Genomic DNA, 25,175 nt, shown 5'->3' on the forward strand with positions numbered 1-25,175 from the left:
AACATGGAAGCTTCTGTAGTCTTTGTGAGGCACAGAATTCTGTTACAGTGAATGCGTCAGTGAACATTTTATCTCTAACTAAAGTTGTCCCACTTAAAGTGCTCTGTCACCCCTAGATAGTTGATGCAAAGAATTGGAAACACGCTCTGTAAGGGGTAATTATGAAGTGCATGAAACATTTCAAAATGTCGGTGCAGCTAATTGGCCAATACATGAAGATGAAGATATATCCCTTTGGAAAAAAAAGGACGAAAAGGAAAAAAAGAGAAAAAGAAGAGAAGGAAAACAGTAAAAGCGGTAGACACGAATGCCGAAGTGGAATAATTTTGCTGTACTCAGCATTCTAATTATACGCAAAATTAATGACAGGAAGACTGAAACCCATATTGAAATAAAAATCACTTGGGCTGATCGAAGATACCGTTTAACTTGATACCTGACACTTCCCGGCAGATTAAAACTGTGTACCGGACCGAGACTCGAACTCGGGACTTTTGCTTTTCGCGGGCAAGTGCTCTAGCATCTGAGCTACCCAAGCACGACTCAGGCCTCGTCCTCACAGCTTCACTTCTGCCAGTACCTCGTCTCCTACCTTCCAAACTTTGCAGAAGCTCTCCTGCGAACCTTGCAGAACTAGCACTCCTGAAAGAAAGGATATTACGGAGACATGGCTTAGCCACAGCCTGGGGGATGATTCCAGAATGAGATTTTCACTCTGCAGTGGAGTGAATATCTCATTCTGGGAACTTGATACCTAATTAAACTGAGAAGTTCACAGTCTTTGTCACATTTTCATTTATTTGAGTAGACAATCGGTGTCGACTTCACAGCTCTCATCGGTTCTTATGAAGAACAACGACACAGACGATGGATAGATGTAAGATATAGAATATTATACTGAACAAGCAATAATAATCATTTAATTTGAGCGAAACGCTGATGTTTTGTTTTTCCCCGAACTGTTTTTATCTGTTTACGTTGAGTGAAAACGTAGTGGAAGGCTAATTTTAATCATAATCTAGAATCTTCCACTCGCAGATAGAGAGAGGGAAAAACGACTGTCTATATGCCTCCGTGTGAGATCTAATTTCTCGTATCTTATCTTCATGGTCCTTACGCGAATATATGATGGTGGCAGCAGAATCGTTAGGCAGTCATCTTCAAATGCCGGTACTCTAATTTTTCTCAATAGAGTTTCTCGAAAACACTTGTTTCGTCGTACATGTTAGCATATTCCAGTGCTTTATACGAGGGTCACTCCAAAAGAAATGCACTCTACTTTTTTTAAATCCATCTTTTATTCTACATGTTTGAAAGTTTTGCAGTGTGTAGATGCATCCTTTAGGAACAATATTTTCTTTTCTCCACATAATTTCCATCCCTCTCACCTGCCTTACGCCATCTTGGAACCAGCGCCTGTATACCTGCACCGTAAAATTCTGGACGAACCTGTTGGAGCCACAGTTTGACAGCGTGCACAAGGGGGTCATCATCTTCAAACCTACTTCCACGAAGAGAGTCTTTCAGTTTCTCAAGGAGATGATAGTCACATGGAGCCAGGTCAGGACTGTAAGGCGGGTGTTTCAGTGTTGTCCATCCGAGTTTTGTGATCGCTTCTATGGTTTTTTGACTGACATGAGGCCGTGCATTGTCGTGCAAACAGTAAAACATCCTCCTTTTGCCGATTTCGTCGAACACGACTCAGTCGAGCTTGAAATTTCTTCAGTGTCGTCACATATGCATCAGAATTTGTGGTGGTTCCACTTGGCATGATGTCCACAAGCAAGAGTCCTTCGGAATCGAAAAACACCGTAGCCATAATTTTTTCAGCAGAAGGTGTGGTGTTGATTTTTTTTTTTTCTTGGGAGAATTTGCGTGATGCCACTCCATTGATTGCCTCTTCGTGTCTGGTGAAAAATGATGGAGCCATGTTTCATCACCAGTCACAATTCTTCCAAGAAATTCATCTCTACCATTCTCGTACTGTTCGCTGCATACCGTTTTTCTTGTTTCTTTGTGAGCCACTGTCAACATCCTGGGAACCCACTTGGCACAAGCCTTTTCTAACGCCAACACTTCAGTATTCTGCAAACTCTTCTTTCCCCTATTTCAACGTGGCGTGACAATTCGTTCAGTGTGATGCGTCTGTCAGCAGTCACCAGTTCGGTAACTCTCTGCATATTGTCTGTAGTGTGTGCAGTACGAGGCCTGCCTCTACGAGGACAATCCTCAATATTGCCGTGCCCGCTTTCATCACGTAACCTGCTTGCCTACCGACTAACTGTACCGCGATCGACAGCAGCATCTCCGTACACCTATTTCAACCTCTTGTTGATGTTTCCCACTGTCTCGTTTTCACAGCACAGGAATTCTACGACAGCACGTTGCTTCTAACGAACATCAAGTGTAGCAGCCATCTTGAAGACATGCCGTGACGCCGCCACTCACGGGAACAGGTCGAACTAAGTTTGAAAACAAGCGGGAAGGATGTATCTAACAAGGGAACCTCCCCGTCGTACCCCCCTCAGATTTAGTTATAAGTTGCCACAGTGGATAGACCTTGAAAAACTGAACACAGATAAATCGAGAAAACAGGAAGAAGTTGTGTGGAACTATGAAAAAATAAGCAAAATATACAAACTGATTAGTCCATGCACAAGATAAGCAACATAAAGGACAATTTGAGCTCAGGAGCGCCGTGGTCCCGTGATTAGCGTGAGCAGCTGCGGATCGATAGGTTCTTAGTTCAAGTCTTCCTTCGAGCGAAAAGTTTAACTTTTTATTTTCAGACAATTATCAAAGTTCAGGCACTCACACATAATCAACTTCGCTCTCCAAAATTCCAGGACATGTTCACATTTGCTTGGACATATGCAGGATTTGACGGTCTACACACGGAAAAATTTGAAAACGTTAAAAACATATGTTTTGACGGAGCACAGGGAAAAGTGTGCGATTGTGTGACTTTTGTATTCATTTGTTGCAGTTTATGTGACAAACTCTTATGTTTTCATCACTTTTTTGGGAGTAATTATCACATCCACAAGAAAACCTAAATCGGGCAACATAGAAGAATCTTTTTACCCATTCGCAAAGTGTACAAGTTAGGTGGGTCGACAACATATTCCTGTCATGTGACGCACATGCCGTCACCAGTGTCGTATAGAATATATCAGACGTGTTTTCCTGTGGAGGAATCGGTTGACCTTGCGATCAAATGTTTTCGGTTCCCATTGGAGAGGCACGTCCTTTCGTCTACTAATCGCACGGTTTTGCGGTGCGATCGCAAAACACACACTAAACTTATTACAGTGAACAGAGACGTCAATGAACGAATGGACAGATCATAACTTTGCGAAAATAAAGAAAAATTTCGCGCTGGAGGGGAGACTTGAACCAAGGACCTCTCGTTCCGCAGCCGCTTACGCTAACCACGGGACCACGGCGCTCCTGAGTTCAAATTGTCCTTGATGTTGCATATCTTTGCGTAGACTACTCAGTTTGTATATTTTGCTTATTTTTTTATAGTTCCATACAACTTCTTCCTGTTTCCTCGATTGATCTGTGTTCAGTTTTTCAAGGCCTATCCACTGTGCCAACTTATAACTAAATCTGAGGGGGGTGCGATGGGGAGGTTCCCTTGTAAGCACTATGAAACTTTCACACATGCAGAATGAAAACTGCATTTTTACAAAAATAGTGTGCATTTCTTTTGGAGTGACCATCGTATTTAAAAGAATTCTGATTTATCGATTTCGGGTGTTTTTATTCGAGTAATAGTGTAGTCTGATTTGCATTTAAATTTCCCGACAAGAACATTTTCGTTGTCACACGGCAGCGTGACATTTGTTCACCGCCAATGGAACATGAAATAACGGTGAGGACCAATCTGGCGACCTCCGAACGCAGCGCTGCCCCTGAAAGAAGTCTGGCGGTGGGACACGCAGTCCGTCTTGTCAGAGAGGCTGAGCTGTTTAGCGCTGCGCGGGGGAGGCTGACACGGCGTAATTGGCCGGCTCGCCAGCATTCCTGGCGCATTCCGGCAGCGGCGCTGGCGCCAGCGCACCCCGGCGCAGCCCGCTCGCCTCTTAACCCGCTGTACAGCCCCGTCGCCTCGCCGTTTAGCGCCCACCGGCACAACGCTCACCCCGGTATTGGGAACAGCAATCGTTTTCTCCACTCGTCATAAGTGCTGCTAATGGCGGGTTTCCACGAGCATGAATTTCTGACACGTGTATCCCCCACCGTCACAACTCGCGTAAGTCAACTTTCATGTGGAGACACCTCACTTGCACACTGCCATGCCAACTTACACATGAGCTGCGGAAGATGAAAGGAGGTCTACTTTCTTGGAGTTGCAGCTTCCCCCACCATCGTCCATGAGCTTCAGCAACTGTCGACAGGTGGATCTGCTCTCATTCTGCTCTGATTCGTTCAATCCAGAATAGTTTGTTTATGTACGTGGAAAGTTGCGTAGTGACAAAATGATGGGCTCAGTCTTCAACTAAGTAAATAGATATTTTCTAAAGTGGCAGAATGTTCAACAGTGTGACTGAAATATCATTCTAACACTCAGCAACACCTTATCTACAACAGTAACATACCATCGTTTGAAGCGACGGAATTGATTAAAAAGTATTGAAACTGGGAGTGTGGACTTCCCGAGAGCCGCCAGGTTAGCCGAGAGCGCTAATGCGCTGCTTCCTGGACTCGGGTAGGCGCGCCGTCCCCGGATAGAATCCGCCCGGCGGCTTAACGACGGAGGCCGGTGTGCCGGCCAGCCTGGATGTGGTTTTTAGGCGGTTTTCCACATCCCACTAGGTGAATATCGGGCTGGCCCCCACGTCTCACTTCAGTTACACGGCTCGCAGATATCTGAACACATTCGCACTATTCCATGGATTACACTCGACACAGGCAGTAGGGGTACACTAATTCCGTCCCAGGGGGTACGGTGTGGCGGCAGGAAGGGCATCTGGTCACCCCTTACATCAACCTTCCCAATTCCGATTAACCATGCCGACCGTGCATCATTGCGGGAAGAGGCAAAAAAAAAGTGTGGACTTCCTGAGGTTCGTATTACTGTAGAACAGTCAATACTGTACAGGTATTTTTTTTATTTCAGTTCAACGATAATAATTTTTGGTTTTGTCTTGAATGTAAATATGATTGTGAAACGGAAATTTATTTGTGGCTTAGAAATTTAAAATTACTGTTGACTCTCATTAAAATCCCATGCAAGTACGACAGTGTTGGTGTTGGTGCTGTCATAGAGAGGTGAAACGATCACGAAGAAAAAGTTGTGGGGAAAGCGAACCAAAGATTGCTTCCTACTGACAGAACACTTGCAAGATGCAACGGAACTGTCAAAGACACTGGCTACGCTACACTTGTCCCCAGTTTACTGGAGTACTGCTGTGTGGTTTGGGATCCGTAATACGTACGATTCACGGAGGACATCCAAAATGTTCACACAAGGGCAGCTCTTTTGTATAGGAAAGGGATACGATCCGCCCGTTCGCGTGGCCGTCATTAAAACAAAGGAACTTTTCGTTACGGCGAGATATTCTCATGGAATTTCAATCACCAACTTTCTCCTCTAAATGTGAAAATATTTTATTGACGTCCACTTACATCGGGAAAAATCATCATCGAAATAAAATAAGAGATACTTCATGTAAAAATACAGCAACCAGCCACTTTTTAATGCGCTTTTATTTATGCCAATATGCATTTCGGGCTTGTACCCATCTTCAGCTGGCAAATTACATGTATCTTCAGTTACCACAGTAGTACAATCTCGACAGCAGTTTGGATGCTGCAGCAGGCCTGTGCAAAAAAGAGGAAAAGCCAAGAAAAAACAAGGAGAGGAGAATGTAAGTAAAATGAACAACTGATAGTGCATAACTTTAAACTCGCGAATGATTGGAATCGTTGCTTTTGCACAGGCCTGCTGCAGCATCCAAACTGCTGTCGAGATTGTACTACTGTAGTAACTGAAGATCCATGTACTTTGCCAGCTGAAGATGGGTGCAAACCCGAAATGCATATTGGCATAAATAAAAACGCATTAAAAAGTGGCTGGTTGCTGTATTTTTACATGAAATATTATTATCCACGGCCACGGAGCTCAACAGACCAAATAAAATGGACAAATTGTTATAAAATAAGAGAACTCAGAGCTCGCACGAAAAGATTTAAGCACGAAAGATATAAGGGTTCGTTCTCCCCGTCCGCTTTTCCAGAGTGGTGCGGGTGTCTGAAGGTGGTATGATGAACCCTCTGCCAGGCACTTAACTGAAAATTGCAGAGCAGTCGAACAGACGGAGGTAGGACAGTACTAATTGGTTCAAATTGCTCTGAGCACTATGGGACTTAACATCTGAGGTCATCAGTCCCCTAGAACTTAGAACTACTTAAACCTAACTAACCTAAGGACATCACACCCACCCATGCCCGAGGCAGGATTCGAACCTGCGACCGTAGCAGCCGCGCGTTTCCGGACTGAAGAGCCTAGAACCGCTCGGCCACCGCGGCCCGGCATAAATTGGTCATCTGGAGATATTGCTTTTCGTAATGTATCTTATAAAGAGTTATGGCCTGTGTTTGTAAATAAAGATGAATTGATTTCACTAATGAACATGTTAATAACAACGCATCATAATATGAAATTCGCACTTCATAATCTCTATCAGCGAGAAACGTGTGCGCTCGGTGTGCCCGTACACCACGCGGTGTCGTGTTGCGAGCGGTTCATCGCTGACGTCATCACCTAAACCACATCTGCACTTCATACCTATAGCGTATTCTGCTAACCGTAGGTGTAACATATCGATGTAGGCAATGAAAACCTCCTAGCTCCATTTTGTTAAATTTTACAGGAGAAGCGAAAACTGATACAGATAATGTTGCTACATGTGTAACTATATATTAGAAGAGGTTGAAAAATCAGCCGACCAGTTGCAAATAGAGGTTTATTAGCCCTTGACAATGGTTTCTATATTTGTAAAAACATCTTGTTGAGAAGCAGACATTTTTACAAGTATCGAAACCACGGTCAAGGGCTAATAAACATTTATTTGCAACTGGTTGGCTGATTTTTCAACCTCTTCAGATTTACACAGTTGCTGTTTCGAGGCCACGTTTAAAATTTTGATATATATTAGAGGCCTAGCTATTTACAGATGAGAGGAATCCTTGCGCTTTCAAATCTCTCTTTGATAATGGAATTACTGGTTGTATTGTATTGTATGTTAACCGGGGACCTAGAAACGACGGAGAGGCTCCGTCCCCGCCGCAGCCGCAGTGGTCCACAACCCCACGACGACTACCGCAGTCCACGTCACCCTTCCGCCGCCCCAATCCGAACCCAGGGTTATTGTGCGGTTCGGCTCCCGGTGGAACCCCCAGGGAACGTCTCACACCAGACGAGTGTAACCCCTATGTTTGCGTGGTAGAGTAATGGTGGTGTACGCGTACGCGGAGAACTAGTTTGCGCAGTAATCGCCGACATAGTGTAACTGAGGCGGAATAAGGGGAACCAGCCCGCATTCGCCGAGGCAGATGGAAAACCGCCTAAATACCATCCACAGACTGGCCGGTTCACCGGACCTCGACACAAAGCCGCAGGGCGGATTCGTGCCGGGGACCAGGCGCTCCTTCCCGCCCGGAAAGCCGTGCGTTAGACCGCACGGCCAACCGGGCGGGCCGAATTACTGGTTACTGAAATTACGAAGTTTTCGCAGGCAGATCGAGTTACGAGGTTTTCATTGCCTACCATCGATATGCTGTTACGGTACCACGTGATTCTCAAATATTTTCAAGAAATCAAAAAAAAAAAAAATGGTTCAAATGACTAAGCACTATGGGACTTAACATCTGAGGTCATCAGTTCCCTAGATCTAGAACTACTTATACCTAACTAACCTAAGGATATCAAACACAGCCATGCCCGAGGAAGGATTCCTAACTGCGACCGTAGCAGCAGCGCGGTTCCGGACTGAAGTGCCTAGAGACGCTCGGTCACAGCGGCCGGCCAAGAAATCGAGGTTCAGAATTTTATGAGCCTGTTGAACACCAAACGAAGTACATTGTTGTTAACACCGCAACAGGAACGTTAGGTCAGAGCCTGGAGTAAGTGCTTTTTGGTATAATGTCATTCTTTTTATCATTACTTAGACATTTACTTGGGACATTTTATAGATTCTATAGTGATTCCGTTGACATTCTGAAGATGATCACTGGCAGGTCTAGAACGGTTACTGTAGTGTGATACGACTATGTGATTGTAAACTCATTAGACACAAAAGAATAATAAACTAAAATCTCTAAATTAAGTACCTAATTTACTTACACTCTTCCACGTGCAAAACGTAAAAAATTAAGATGTTATGATCGGCGTGCCATTCGTTAGAAGGAGTTGGTACAAAGACACTAGACGGCACAACTCAAATATTGCTCCAAATAACGGACTACTTTGCAAAGAAATTGTCAAAAAAAAAAAAAAACTTTAAAATTCCACCATATACACACTAGCCCGCATTGCCGTTGCGCTCGTTGAGAGAACGCATCTTTTGCGGACGTTTCTGTGACAAAGCTATAGCGTACATCACTCAGTATCGCACTATGTACTTAACGCGGACAGAATTTTCGCATGAAGAAGCTGCATTTCTGTGCTCTGCGGATGATCTGCCATTTACCGTACAGAGAGCTGTCAGCCTGCATGGTCACTGTGGAGGGCATGTGAAAGCTACGGGAAGATACATTCATGGGTTGTTCAGTGCTCTGGTTTCCCTCCATGCTGCACCATACCTACTCCACTGAGTGGTACTTACAGTGACTAGCAGTGTGGCAGATAGGTTGGCGAAAATATCGCCGTTTCACTTAATTAAGCTGAATGCGCGCCGCTTTATACGGCAGCAATCCACCGCGGGCAATGAGGCGCGCGGGAGTAATCTGTGAGTCGGCTTTGTCATCCGCAGGCTCTTTTGTGCGGCTTTTTCTGCACGTCACGCAGCCACCGAGCTGCGGTACCTGCGCGTTGCTCTCGGTTAACACGCGTCACGTTTCGGGTACCGTTCTTTCTCCGGCAGGTACTTCTTTACCGGAAGCCCGTAGCGGATTCTGTTTCTCTTTTCTCGAAGAACACCAGCTGGGACGCTCCGACCCCCTCTCCCGTCTTTTAGCCGTCCAGCTGCCTTTCTCACGTCAGTACCTTCCCAGAAGCATCATTTAATGCCTCGTCAATGCAACAACTCCTCCCCATTTTATGCTGTCCTTTTGTGACGTCCTTGTCATAAGCGGGCCTTTTTTCAAGTAGATCATTTTAATGTTACTAAGACAGGACTGAAGAAAGAGAATTAAAGTTTGACGGCCGGTGTGGCCGAGTGGTTCTGGCGCTACAGTCTGGAACCGCGCGACCGCTACGGTCGCAGGTTCGAATCTTGCCTCGGGCATCGATGTGTGTGATGTCCTTAGGTTAGTTAAGTCTAAGCAGTTCTAAGTTCTAGGGGACTGATGACCTTAGAAGTTGACTGATGACCTTAGAAGTTAAGTCCCATAGTGCTCACAGCCATGTGAACCAATTAAAGTTTTCGTTATATAACGACCAGTTTCGCTTTCGCAAAGTTAAATGCATCAGAGTAGCAGTTATGGCGTTGCGCTTGATAACATAAGTAAGAAAAATCGAAACACCTTCCTAAGATTTGTCGGCTTAGAAAAAGCGCTCGACCAACTAAAATGGTCCAATGAGTTGAAAATAACTGTTAGCTATAGGGAAAGACAGATACTGTACTATAGTAGAAAGCCCAGAGATGCTTCGTAATTGCTAAATACGTATGGGAACTGGATATTCTATCTGCCTATCTCCTCCATGCCCGCTCTCTGTCCATCTGCTCCTCCCCCCCTCTCTCTGGCCATCAATTCTCCCCCCCCCTCCCCCCGCTCTCACCTTACCCCTCCCCGTGGTCTTGAGTCTTGTTTATTGTTATTGCAAACGGCACCTTAAATGGGGATTGAAGTCGCTCAAAATGTAAATCGGTTGGGTTCATTGCTATACGGAATATGAGAGACATCTCTGCAGCTTCTGGATGTGTTAGCAGTTGTATTGTATTGTATTGTATGTTAGCTGGGGGCCAAGAAACAACGGAGAGGCTGTCACCGCCGCAGCCGCAGTGGTCCGCAACCCCACCACGACTACCGCAGTCCACTTCACCCCTCCGCCGCCCCAAACCGAACCTAGGGTTATTGTGTGGTTTGGCCCACGATGGATCCCCCCACCCCAAGGGGACGTCTCGCACCAGACGAGTGTAACCTCTATGTTTGCGTGGTAGAGTAATGGTGGTATACGCGTACGTGGAGGACTTGTTTGCGCAGCAATCGCCGACATAGTGTAGCTGAGGCGGAATAAGCGGGACCAGCCGACGCAGATGGAAAACCGCCTAAAAACCATCCACAGACTGTCTGGCTCACCGGACCTCGACACAACTCTGCCGGGCGGATTCGTATCGGGGACCAGGCGCCCCAACGTGTCTGATTGTTTACATACCCTGCTATCATAGTTGAAACTGACTGTAAGAAGGAAATCGAAACCACACAGTTTCACATCACAGCACAGCATTATCTTTCTCGCAGACGGTCCGAACAGAAAACCAGTACTTTTTCGTTTAAAAATTTTAAATGTTTATTTGAGTATCATGTAAAACTCTGACGTGTACCTTGAAGTAGATTTCTAGAATTTTTTTAGTAACAGCAACTACCCCTTATGTGCTGTATATAGCTTTCATGGTGCGTATATTTAAAATGTATTGCCTGTAAAAGTCCGAATGTTCGATAGGGTATCGAGTAAAAATCTGAAGTTAATTGGTCATGAACTTTTCGAAATTTTTGGTAACATAGTTCAACGACGTCTTGTTTTCATGCAGTAGGATGGAATAGACACAAATGCGCAAGAATCAAGATGGATAACAAGAATGAAAGACAAACAACGAAGCACTGTGGTTGTAAAGAGTGTGAGAGTGGTATGAAGTCTTTTGAACCTCGTGTTCAATCTGAGCCTTGAAAAACAATGACAGGAACAAACGAAAGATTCAGGAGTGGAATTAAAAATCGGTGGAAAAGGATATCAATGGTAGGAAGCGCTGATTACATTGTTAGTTTAAAGGGGGGAACAACTGCTGAAGCTTTTCGACTGAATGAACAGTCTAGCTGAGCACGCACTATAGATAGACAGTACAGCAGAGAAAGACGAAAATAACGAAGAGTAGCACGTATGAAATATGCGATAAAGGCAACGAAACAGACGAAGAGAAAGAACTCTGGTACTTTGGAAGCAAAAGAATATATGAGAAACGGAGCAAGGAAGACACAAGAAGGAAGCTGGTAGAGGCCAAAAGAAGTCTACTAATATAAAACAGCGACCCTAATCTGAGGAACAGTTTTCTGAGAATATGCATTGCTTCACAGTGTGGGAAGGAAGTGAGTAATGGGCCGTGGGAAACACAGAAAAGCAGATTATCCAAGCAAGCGTTTATGATGTTTACCGAAGGATGCTGAAAGCTACATGTATTTATTTTATTTATTTTTAGATTCATAAATTACTACACTTCCTAGATGAGGGGCTTACAGAGCTCTTGAATAGTAGCTTACAGAGGTCAACAAGTGTAGACGAAGGCTTTTCTCACGGGCACAGAGCCTGAGCATCACATATGCCGAGCGTAATCATTCTTATGTAAGTCCATGGTGTGAGGAGCAGGTCTCGGCAAAGTATCTTGCACACTGACACCTAGATTGGGGAGAACCTGGAGAATGAGCCCCCAAAAGTAATAACTTACAAATATTAATAACTATAATGAATTTTATATCGAAAATGTCAGGGGAAAGAGCTCAGACATGAGCCATGATTGTGGAATAACCAGAATACAACTAACTCCGACTTTTGCTAAATAAAAGATGTGTACAGATTCACCTGAGAATGTACGAAGACATTCAGTAATAGCCTTGTCGGTTTGAGACATTGTTGGCCACATTCAGACCTGCGAAGTCACTGCATAGTGACTGACTACATCTTGTTCATTAGCACTGCTGCATATCGTAATGTGATGCTTTGAACCGTTGTGGTAATGCAGGCGGCCCACAGTGACTGAAACCTGAAATTTGGTTTCTCATTATCCGAAATTATATTTATGCCAAACGTTCCCTGAAAGTACCTGTCTAAATCACGTGATCTCCAGTCAATACATACGTACGCGGCTGATACGAATCCTCACCTTTCGCATCGCCTCAGCTAGTAGCAAAGTAGAGGTAAATTGTTTTTGTTTACTTTATAGCAAGTGCAGCGAATGTGGTTTCTACGCAAACAGAAATCCTGTAGAACACTTATTACATCAGGTATTTCAACCAGCTTTCGTCGTATAAAAGCTGGATGGGCAAGCGACTTGACATGCTGTAGAGAACGTTCCCACCACGAAAGGCGCCTGTCTGCTACCAACAACAAAATTGACACAATTCGAGACTACGTAGGTAGGATCGACAAACTAAAGGAAGCTCAACGAGCCAATACAGAGAGCAAAAGCTCCTCCACTCAGTAAAAGTAAACAAATAAGCAAGAAAATGTTGTTCAAATCAGGTGTTACGTTGGCTTGAACGTTGGTTTTGTTACTCACTTTCCCTGTCGTTTCCTAGTAGGTGCGATTCGTTAACACCAAGTCTCGTAGCCCTTGATGATATTTTTCAGAAAGAGTTGTCCGCGTTATTAATTTCAATCAAGTCGCGAGAGTCGTCCACATGTCGTTGTTTTTGTTGGGGAGCCAAGTTGTGAGGGAAAAACTTGGCAAGACTCTCTATTCTTCTCCAAAACTCTTCAGAGAATGTCTTGATTTACTGATGTTTCTTTACCTCGATTTGTGACACAACAAGGTTGACGTACTACGGTCTAACATGCACTACTTATCACTGCATGCTCACAACTGACTGGTCGAAGGCACGTCTGTTGTTTACAATTGTTAGTTCAAACTACCACCGTAGCTACCGCACTGACGTCGCTATTTGAGCCAGAAATGAAATCAGTCAGGGAACTGCTTAAACATTTTATTTCTTCTATTGTTATTGTAATCGCAGGCAGGTGTGTCGCATTAAAAGCGAGTGTCAAATGTTTTTTATTCCAGCCTTTGATCACAATATCAGTTCTTTTGACGATGACCGGTTTCAGTCAGTAACGTCCATCCTCAGATCTGGTCTACATCATGTCCTAAAGTGTAGAGAAGATCTGAGAATGGACGTTATTGACTGAAACCGGTCATCGTCGAAAGAACTGATATTGTGATCAAAGGCTGGAATAAAAAACATTTGACAGTATTGGATCACTGTTCATAAACGCGACTGTGTCGCAGCTGGTGAAAAGCGAGTGTGATGGGAAAGGTGGGGGGGGGGGGGGGGGGCGAGGCGACTGAAAAATGAGCGTCCGCCCCCCCCCCCCTCTCCGCCGCCTCACCAGAAATGGGTCCGAGCTTGACAGTATATGCACATACACTGTGTATATGAACATATACAATACATGCACATATACTGTGCTCGAACATTATAATCACCTGGAGGAAAACGGTTTATTGACAGATAGCCAACACGAATTCAGAAAATATCGATCTTGTGAAACGTAGCTAGCTATTTATCCTCACGAAGTAAGGAGTGCTGTCGACAGGGGATTGAATCCACATTTGTAGATTTCCAGAAGGCTTCTGACACCGTTCCTCACAAACGACTCCTAATTAACTTGCGTGCCAGTGGAGTATCGTCTCAGTTGTGTGACTGAATTCGTGATCTCCTATAGAAAGTTCACAGGTCGTAGTAATTATGAGAAAGTCGTCAATAAAACAGAAGTAATATTGGCGCTCCTTAAGGAAGTTTTGTAGGCGCACTGTTATTCCTAATCTACACAAACGATTTACGAAGCAATCTGAACAGCCCTCACAACTGTTTGCAGATGATCTTGTCATTTACCGTCATGCAAAGCCATCAGACAATTAAAACGAGTTGCTAAATGACATGGACAAGATATCTGTATGTACAAAAAGTGCAAATTGACTGTAAATCACGAAAAGTGTAAAATAATCCTTGTTGCTTTGTTGTGGTTTTCAGTTCTGAGACTGGACTGATGCAGCTCTCCATGCTGTTCTATCCTGTGCAAGCCTCTTCATCTCCAAAAAGTAATGCAACCTACATCCTTCTGAATCTGCTTAGCTATTCACCTCTTGCTCTCCCTCGCCGATTTTTATCTCCTTCGCTTCCCTCCAGTACGAAATTGGTGATCCCTTGATGCCTCGGAACATCTCCTAGCAACCGATCCCTTCTTCTTGTCAAGTTGTGCCACAAATTTGTCTGCTCCCCAGTTCTAGTCAGTTACTACTCATTAGTTATGTGCTCTAGCCATCTAATCTTGAGCATTCTTCTGTAGCGTCACATTTCGAAAGCTTCTATTCTCTTCTTGTTTAAACCGTTTTTCGTCCATGTTTCACTTCCATATATGTCTACACTCCATACAAATATTTTCGGTAAAGACTTCCTGACAATAAAATCTATACTCGATGTAAACAAATTTCTCTTTGCCAGAAACGCTTTCCTTGCCATTGCCAGTCTACATTTCATATCCTCAATGCTGTGACGATCATCAGCTATTTTGCTCCCCAAATAAAAAACTCATTTACTACTTGAAGTGTCTCATATCCTAATTTAATACCCTCAGCATGACCTAATTTAATTCGACTACATTCCATTATCCTCGTTTTGCTTTTCTTTATGTTCATCTTATAATCTCCTTTCAAGACACTGTCCATTCCGTTCAACGGCTCTTACAGGTCCTCTGCTGCCTCTGACAGAATTACAATGTCGTTGCCAAACCTCAAAGTCTTTATTTCTTCTCCATGGATTTTAATTCATACAAATTTTTCTTATGATTCCTTTACTTCCTTTCCATACGAGAACTAAAAAGAAGCCGCTACATTTCAATTATACGATAAATCATACAAATGGAAAGGCTGTGAACTCAGCCAAATACCTACGGATTACAATTACGAATAATGTAAAATGAAGTGTATTGATAATGCTGTGGGGAAAGCAAACCAAAGACTGAGATTTATTGACAGAACGCTTCAAAAATGTAAGAGATCTATTAAAGAGAGTGCTTACACCTCGCTTTCCGCCCCCTTCTGGAGTACTGCTGTGCGATGTGGGACTAGCATTCAGATAGCAATGACGGAGGACATATAAAAATTACAAAGAAGGGCAGCTCAGTTTGTGTTATCGTGAAACATGGGATTGAGTGCCACGGATATGACACACGAATCAGCATGGCAGTCATTAAAGCGAATGTGTTTTTCGGTTTGGTAGTACCTTCATATGAAATTGCAATCACCAACTTTCTTCTCAGAGCGTGAAAATATTTTCTTGTTGCCCGCCTTCATAGGAAGAAACTATCATCGTAATACACTACTGGCCATTAAAATTGTAAGTAGGCTGTTTAGGTTTTTTTATTGATAACGCCACCTCAGTATGAAAATCACCGGCTGTGCCGTGTGCAGTCTGTGGCTGCTTTGCATTGTTGTAATACTCAACCATTGTAGTGTTAGGCAGCTGGCTGTGAACAGCGCGTAGCGCTGGTCAGTTGGAGGTGAGCCGCCAGCAGTGGTGGATGTGGGGAGAGAGATGGCGGAGTTTTGTAATTTGTCATGATATCAAGATCTATTAAATAATTACTTTATGACCCACATTCTTCGAAAAAGGAGCTCTTGGAATGGAAAGAACAATAAGAAGGGACTAGTAACAGTTACTGCACACATAATTTTCTTTTCAAGTACATGGTAATATTTTTTTTACAATAAGTTGTTGTGGTGCACCACTTTAATTACTTAGACATTAAGATGTGATTATACATTTCCCTTATCTGCATTGTTGTCTTTACTGTAATATTTTTCTGCTTGAGCGTTGTCATGTTTAGATATAATTTATTGCTTTTGCTTCTGCTATTTGCCAGGCATAATGTTACTGAATTTGACTTTGTATTACGCTGTTAAGCCAGTTTTACTAATGATTATTTTATTGTTTGCTGCGCATTGCCTCATATTAGTTGTAATGTTGAATTGCTTGGTAATTTAGATTTACTGTAGCTTGCTTTGCCAGTTTGAAATTTTTGTCATTGATGTTGATTGTTTTATGTGATGCTGCATTGCCTCGTCCCTTGGTATATATATCTGAGCTCAGTAGATTTAAGTTAGCTTAAGAGGGGGTAGACTATATAAGAAACTAACTATGATGAATTGGAAGCAATGCATTGACAAGGTATATAAAAAAAAAGATTTGGGCCTAAATGAGTATTGTACAATGAGCCATATTTATTTTGAAAGACTTATGGTTGGAATACAGAAAAGAGGTACAGATAGGACTTTTTGGGAATAATGATGAACACAGGGAGATCTCCAAGAACAAAAAAGGTTTTGTTCGCACAATACTGCAGTACCAAAAGTTACACTGAAAACGAACCCTATCCATTCCTTTTGTGTCAGCCCTCTATGTGTTTGTGTACCCTTGTGTATTTGTGTTTTTCCTGTCTTTATGTGTTTAGCTGATTAGAGCTATGTTGTAGAATTTTTTTAATACTATGTTATTTACTTGGTAAATTCTGTTTTGTTGCTCATATGTGGAGGTGATGTTTCAAAAGTTATTCTGATCTTTATGTAAGTACTTATGTCATTATTTTTGTAACACTGATGTATATGTTTATTTCTATTCTTTTGTAAAGCCCCTATTACTACGAATGTTATCTCTACTATTATGTTTTTAATGATGTTTTCTGTACCCTTGTAATTGTATTCTTATGTTATAAAATTGTAATTGACACCAGGTCATCAAATTAAGTAACTTGTAAGTTACATTTCACTGCACACGTTTCTGTTGGTCATAGTATATGGACAATATGTGAGAAGTAGGGAGTGATAGTGTTTGCATGTGATTTAATGATTCAGCAAGGGACTGGGTAACAGCATTGCTGGTTCTGAGGACAATTCCAAAAACTTTGTGAGTGCACAAGTGGTGGTTATGGACTTGCTACATTATCCGCAAGACTCTTCGATGGTGATTGTGCACCTGCACAGTCACAACAGATGGTTGCTGGCCATCTCTACAAGGACTACAGTGGGTCTGCACCTCTGGTGGCCCACCAATACCATTATTTCTACAAGGACTACAGTGGGTCTACATCTTTGATGATCCATAAATACCATTATTTCTACAAGGACTGCAGTGGGTCTGCGCCTCTGGTGGCCCACCAATACCATAATCTCTACCAGGACTACAGTGGGTCTGCTCTGTGATGACCTACCAAACGATATTCTTCAAAACTTCGATAGACTACGCTGTGGGTTTGCTCTGTTGTGGCCCATTACGTGTCAGCATGTCAACAGTCAGCACTGTCTTTCCGTTGGAAGGACAACGATACTTCTTCAAGACTGCATGGAAATCCACTACGTCTATGTGCATTTTCTTTTACTGCTCAGACTTTGAGAAAAACACTGCAATGTGATGAATGATCAGGACTGTCTTTATGGACTGTGAGAAAATTTTAGCTTTTGACCAACATTGTATCAATAAGTGTGTGCATTTGATTTCTTAGTTATTGTAATTATGAAAAATTTTTTCAAATCTGTATTGGGCACTGCCCAACCCAATTTGTAAAATTTTTTGTGGGGAGCATGGGGGCTATGTAAGTAGGCTGTTTAGGTTTTTTTATTGATAACGCCACCTCAGTATGAAAATCACCGGCTGTGCCGTGTGCAGTCTGTGGCTGCTTTGCATTGTTGTAATACTCAACCATTGTAGTGTTAGGCAGCTGGCTGTGAACAGCGCGTAGCGCTGGGCAGTTGGAGGTGTGCCGCCAGCAGTGGTGGATGTGGGGAGAGAGATGGCGCAGTTTTGTAATTTGTCATGATATCAAGGTAAATACATTGTTTGTTCTCTATTAATATCTTTCATTTGCTAACTATCCCTATCAGTAGTTAGTGCCTTCCATAGTTTGAATCTTTTATTTAGCTGGCAGTAGTGGCGTTCGCTGTATTGCAGTAGCTTGAGCAGCGAAGATTTTTGTGAGGTAAGTGATTTGTGAAAGAGATAGTTTAATGTTAGTCAGGGCCATTCTCTTCAAGAGATTTTGAAAGTCAGATTGCGTTGCGCTAAAAAAAAAAAAAAAAAAAAAAATATTGTGTGTCAGGTTAAAGCACAGTCGTGTAGAATTGTTAAAAGGGGACGTTTCAAAATTGCTACACCACGAAGATGACGTGCTACAGACGCGAAATTTAACCGACAGGAAGAAGATGCTGTGATATGCAAATGATTAGCTTTTCAGAGCATTCACACAAGGCTGGCGCCGGTGGTGACACCTACAATGTGCTGACATGAGGAAAGTTTCGAACCGATTTCTCATACACATACAGCAGTTGACCGGCGTTGCCTGGTGAAACGTTGTTGTGATGCCGCGTGTAAGGAGGAGAAATGCGTACCATCAAGTTTCCGACTTTGATAAAAGTCGGATTGCAGACTATCGCGATTGCGGTTTATCGTATCGCGACATTGCTGCTCGCGTAGGTCGAGATCCAATGACTGTTAGCAGAATATGGAATTGGTGGGTTCAGGAGGGTAATACGGAACGCCTTGCAGGATCCCAACGGCCTCGTATGTCTAGTAGTCGAAATGACAGGCATCTTATCCGCATGGCTGTAACGGATCATGCAGCCACGTCTGGATCCCTGAGTCAACAGATGGGGACGTTTGCAAGACAACAACCATCTGCACGAACAGTTCGGCTTCGTTTGCAGCAACATGGACTATCGCCTCGGAGACCATGGCTGCGGTTACCCTTGACGCTGCATCACAGACAGGAGCGACTGCGATGGTGTACTCAACGACGAACCTGGGTGCACGAATGGCAAAACGTCATTTTTTCGGACGAATCCAGGTTCTGTTTACAGCATCATGATGGTCGCATCCGTGTTTGGCGACATCGCGGCGAACGCACATTGGAAGCGTGTGTTCGTCATTGCCATACTGGCGTATCAAATAGTTCAAATGGTTCTGAGCACTATGGGACTTAACTTCTGTGGTCATCAGTCCCTTAGAACTTAGAACTACTTAAACCTAACTAACCTAAGGACATCACACACATCCATGCCCGAGGCAGGATTCGAACCTGCGACCGTAGCAGTCGCGTGGTTCCGGACTGCGCTCCTAGAACCGCTAGACCACCGCGGTCGACTACTGGCGTATCACTTGGCGTGATGGTACGGGGAGGCGGCATTGGTTAGACGTCTCGGTCACCTCTTGTTCGTACTGACGGCACTTTGAACAGTGGACGTTACATTTCAGATGTGTTGCGACCCGTGGCTCTACTCTTCATTCGATCCCTGCGAAACCCTACATTTCAGCAAGATAATGCACGACGGCATGTTGCAGGTCCTGTACGGGCCTTTCTGGATACAGAAAATGTTCGACTGCTGCCCTGGCCAGCACATTCTCCAGATCTCTCACCAGCTGAAAACATCTGGTCAACAGTGGTCGAGCAACTGGCTCGTCACAATACGCCAGTCACTACTCTTTATGAACTGTGGTGTCGTGTTGAAGCTGCATGGGCAGCTGTACCTGTACACGCCATCCAAGCCCTGACTCAATGCCCAGGCGTATCAAGGCCGTTATTACGGCCAGAGCTGGTTGTTCTGGGTACTGATTTCTCAGGATCTATGCACCCAAATTGCGCGAAAATGTTGTCACATGTCAGTTCTAGTACAATATATTTGTCCAATGAATACCCGTTTATCATCTGCATTTCTTCTTGGTGTAGCAATTTTAATGGCCAGTAGTGTACAATAAGAGAAATTAAAGCTCGCTCGTAAAGATTTAAGTGTTCGGTTTACCCGCGCTGTTCGAGAGTGGAAGGTTGAGAAACAACTTAAAGGTAATGAATAATGGGCCGCGCACTTTATTGTTAATTGCAGAGTAGTCGAGTATATGTAGAGACAGCGGGTGACTGAAGTATGCGGGAGAATGACGTGGGGTGAGCTGTACGCTCTAAGGAAGCTCTGAACGTGGCAGTAGCGCCTGGGGCTAGGGTTGCAGGGGTTACCTGGCGGAAGCGCGCCCACCTGGCGCAGACCGGACGCTGGGGGTGTTCCGGCGGGGCAGCCCTCGCGCAACCGACACCCCCCCCCCTCCCCCCCCCGTATTGCTAAGGCGGTTACATCTGCTAGATTTTTACCTCACCCTGCCACAGTCAGTGTTATACCAAATGCGTCAACATACTGCCCGCTTGTGAAGCATAACATGTCGATCATACACTGGTATAGGCATGAGTCTTCAAGTGCAGAGATATGCAAACAGTTGGGATAGGGCACTGCGGTCGGCAACGGTTGGTAGATCGGTTACTGCTGCTACAATGGCAGGTTAACAAGATTTCAGTGAGTTTGAAGGTGGTGATACAGTCGGTGCACGAGCGATGGGACATAGCATCTCCGAGGTAGCGATGGAGATTTTCCCGTATGACCATTTCACGAGTATACCATGAATATCAGGGATCTGGTTAGCCATCAAATCTCTGACATCGCTGCGGTCGGAAAAAGATGCTGAAAGAACGGGACCATCAACGACTGAAGAGAATCGTTCAACATGGCAGAAGTGCAACCTTTCCGCAAATTGCTGCATATGTTAATGCTGGGCCATCAACAAGTGTCAGCGTGCGAACCATTCAACGAAACATCATAGATATTCAGAATGAGATTTTCACTCTGCAGCGGAGTGTGCGCTGATATGAAACTTCCTGGGAGATTAAAACTGTGTGCCCGACCGAGACTCGAACTCGGGACCTTTGCCTTTCGCGGGCAAGTGCTCTACCAACTGAGCTACCGAAGCACGACTCACGCCCGGTACTCACAGCTTTACTTCTGCCAGTATCTCGTCTCATTCTGGAAACATCCCCCAGGCTGTGGCTAAGCCATGTCTCCGCAATATCCTTTCTTTCAGGAGTGCTAGTCCTGCAAGTTTCGCAGGAGAGCTTCTGTAAAGTTTGGAAGGTAGGAGACGAGATACTGGCAGAAGTAAAGCTGTGAGTACCGGGCGTGAGTCGTGCTTCGGTAGCTCAGTTGGTAGAGCACTTGCCCGCGAAAGGCAAAGGTCCCGAGTTCGAGTCTCGGTCAGGCACACAGTTTTAATCTGCCAGGAAGTTTCATCATAGATATGGGCTTTCGGAGCCGAAGGCTCACCCGTGTACCCTTGATGACTGCACGACACAAAGCTTTACGCTTCGCCTGGGCCCCTCAACACCGACATTGGGCTGTTGATGACTGGAAACATGTTGCCTGGTCGGCCAAGTCTCGTTTCAAATTGTATCGAGCGGATAGACATGTACGGGTATGCAGACACCCCATGAATCCATGGAGCCTGCATATCACCAGGGGACTACTGTTCAAGCTGGTGGAGGCTTAGTAATGGTGCGGGGTGTGTGCAGTTGGATTGATATGGGACTCCTGATACGTCTAGATACGACTCTGACAGATGACACGTAAGTAAGCATCCTGTCTGATTACCTGCATCCATTAATGCCCATTGCTCATTCCGAAGGACTTGGGCAATTCCAGCAGGACAATGCGACACTGCAAACTACCAGAATTGCTACACGGTGGCTCCAGGAATACTCTTCTCAGTTTAAACTCTTCCACTGGCCACCAAACTCCCCAAATATGAACATTATTGAGCATGTCTGGGATGCCTTGCAACGTGCTGTTCAGGACAGATATCCATCCTCTCGTCTTCTTATAGATTTATGGACAGCCCTGCAGGATTCATCGTGTCAATTCCCTCCAGCACTACTTCAGACATTAGCGGAGTCCATGCCACGTTGTGTTGCGGCACTTCTTCGTGCTCGTGGGGGCCCTGCACGATATCAGGCAGGTGTAATAGTTTCTTTGGCTCTTCAGTGTAGTAATATACAGTCCAAATGGCGGTGTATTCTTTCAAAAAGATATTGCATGACTGTGACTCAGCACCACTGAAAACTTCTTTCACCTCTGTTTTAGTGGCTTATATTCGAGTTCTTTTGCTGTATGTCGCGATTATGGAGTCGAATTTTGCCTCTTCTCATTGTTATGTTTGTGGTACTGACCTTCACCTACATCTCCTTATTTAATTTCAGTATTTTTTTTTTTCAATAGAGAGTCTTCTGACTGGTTTGATACCTCCCGCCACGAATCCCCCGCTTGCGACAACCCTTCATCTCAGAATAACACTTGCACTCTACGTCCTCAGTTATTTGCTTGATGTATTCCACTGCCTGCCTCCCTCTACAATTTTCAGTACCACCCACTGAATTCTGCTAGTCAAAAATTATTAAAGCCAATGAGTCGGTTGTGAAGCCGTGTCACCTTTGGAATCGATATTACACGTTCCTTCCACATGTTCTCGCAGTTTCTCTAGAAATGTTACCGCTATAAATCCGGAGTGGATCACGCACTTCAAACAGTTAGCTATGGTTAAAAGAACTGGCAAGGGTCGTGAAGAGCAATTGTTTGGTGGTAGGAAAAATTATATGCTTGACTTTGTGTTGAATGCGGACATCTTCCTGAAAATGCACGGTCACGACGTGTTGATGGCGCTTAATGTGCACACTGCATTGTTCAGCCTCCATTCGTTTCTGTGCTCAATTGACACTAGAGGTCAAAAGTCATTGCACCCTACTGCATCCACAAGATGTCGTTGTCTGATGTGCCAAGAAGGGAAGCAAAGTGCCCAGCGACGGGGTGCTCTAGGGAGAATTTCACAATTCTTTGTCGTATTCCAGTGGCTGTCAGACGATACCCTACGGTCGTACTTACACTATGGGTGGAACGTTACTTTTGATCTGTGGATGGCAGCACATGTGATGTGAATTCCACTAATAGTTAATAGTAACTCTCACGATGGATAATTAAGATACCTATTACCAATTTGTCTCCTTCGACTGATAGACAACATACCGCAGATGTCTATTTCTAGCCTAAACTTTTCGGCGTCACAGCCTCATTCTCAAGAGCTCAAACGAGATTCAAAGAAGAAAAGAGTGTTTCGTCACAACACTGTTCACGACTAAATGCGACTGCATTGCGGATATCCTCAGAAAACTACACTGGCAGACAATACAAGAGAGGGTTTTTCTTACTGGAGAGGTTTACAATTGCAAATTCCGAGGGAGTATGTTCCGGGAAGAGTTGGGCAACATCTTACATCCTACCACCTACATCTCACGAAATGACCGCGCAGAGAATATCTGAAAGCTTTTAACCATCACTGAGGTTGACTGACGATCGTTCTTCCCATGCGCCATTTACAGCTGGAACAGGGAAGGTAGCAAAAGATAATAGTGCCCGAAGTGCCTTCACTACATACTGCAAGATGCCTTGTGGAATATAAATGTACATAGGGATTTACACAGGAAACAGCAACGTTCAAAGTACTCGGAACAAATAGAATCTATAGACTCACAAATTTAACAACGCACAAAAATTCACTACATACCGCAAAATGCCTTGTGGAATATAAATGTACATAAGGATGTACACAGGAAACAGCGCCGTTCAAAGTACTCGGAACAAATAGAATCTAAAGACTCACAAATTTATCAGCACACAAAAATGCGAGAGACTAGTCAATAGCAGTACGTTTTGAAAGCGCTCAGAAAACGAAATAATATCAGTCTACATTTCTATCGGCTCCATCGAACCAATGACGTCGATCAGGACTACATCGGTTGCGAAAGCAACCATTTCAGGGGATGGAAACGAAATGTTTTTGAAAACCATTAATTTATTTACGCTCTCCCTCTGTACTTCTACTGACAGCTTTCTAAGAATAAAATTCCCGACAGCTTTATTTTATCACGACTCTAAAGAGAAGGGCGGATTCCGCAGAGTCAATAAAACGGGGCTCACTCCGAGTGAAATAAAGCTTTTGTTCACCTGAAGCTGACAGCGGGGAACAAATCGCACAAAAACAGCAATAAAAACGAAAATTGATAGGTCAAAGCACTGTCGATTTATTGCACGCATATACGGTTTTTAAAAATTACGATTTCAGAATACGAAGGGCAGGCTGATGACGTAGAAGTCGTCAGATGATGTCGTTCCCAGTTAAAGAAAACAATCGGTCTTTAGTTTAACAGTACGAGGAGGTCGATCTAATTCCATTGATTTTTTTGTGCGGAGACCGAAACTATGTTGCACGCACTTAATTTTTCTTATAAGGTAACGTGAGTACTGCAGCCTCTATGTACACGTACAGATCTAAACGTACACGTTTGGTCTCTAGTAATTTCCGTAGGCAACTAGACAGAGGTTTGCATGCTTCGAAGACAGACAAGTTTTGAACTGAGCACATTGCCGAACTTGAAGCAACAACTTTGGACAAGTTTCCGATGGAAGAGTAGTTCCAATGTCCGTGTTTTATCCAGACCTATTCCGTAGTCTGCTTACATTATTCCACGATGATCTACCTAACAAATTCATACATAACTCCTTTCATGTATTTGTCTGAATCAGTTTCTGAATATGTAGTCAAATAGATCTTTATAAGGTTGCAAAGTGATGTAAGGGTTGTTGTTGTTGTTGTGGTCTTCAGTCCTCAGACTGGTTTGATGCAGCTCTCCATGCTACTCTATCCTGTGCAAGCTTCTTCATCTCCCAGTACCTACTGCAACCTACATCCTTCTGAATCTGCTTAGTGTATTGATCTCTTGGTCTCCCTCTACGATTTTTACCCTCCACGCTGCCATCCAATGCTAAATTTGTGATCCCTTGATGCCTCAAAACATGTCCTACCAACCGATCCCTTCTTCTAGTCAAGTTGTGCCACAAACTTCTCTTCTCCTCAATCCTATTCAATACCTCCTCATTAGTTACGTGATCTACCCACCTTATCTTCAGCATTCTTCTGTAGCACCACATTTCGAAAGCTTCTATTCTCTTCTTGTCCAAACTCGTTATCGTCCATGTTTCACTTCCATACATGGCTACACTCCATACGAATACTTTCAGAAACGACTTCCTGAAATTTAAATCTAAACTCGATGTTAACAAATTTCTCTTCTTCAGAAAAGATTTCCTTGCCATTGCCAGTCT

The sequence above is a fragment of the Schistocerca nitens genome, chromosome 1 (assembly GCF_023898315.1).
Source record: "Schistocerca nitens isolate TAMUIC-IGC-003100 chromosome 1, iqSchNite1.1, whole genome shotgun sequence".
Classification (NCBI taxonomy): Eukaryota; Metazoa; Arthropoda; class Insecta; order Orthoptera; family Acrididae; genus Schistocerca; species Schistocerca nitens.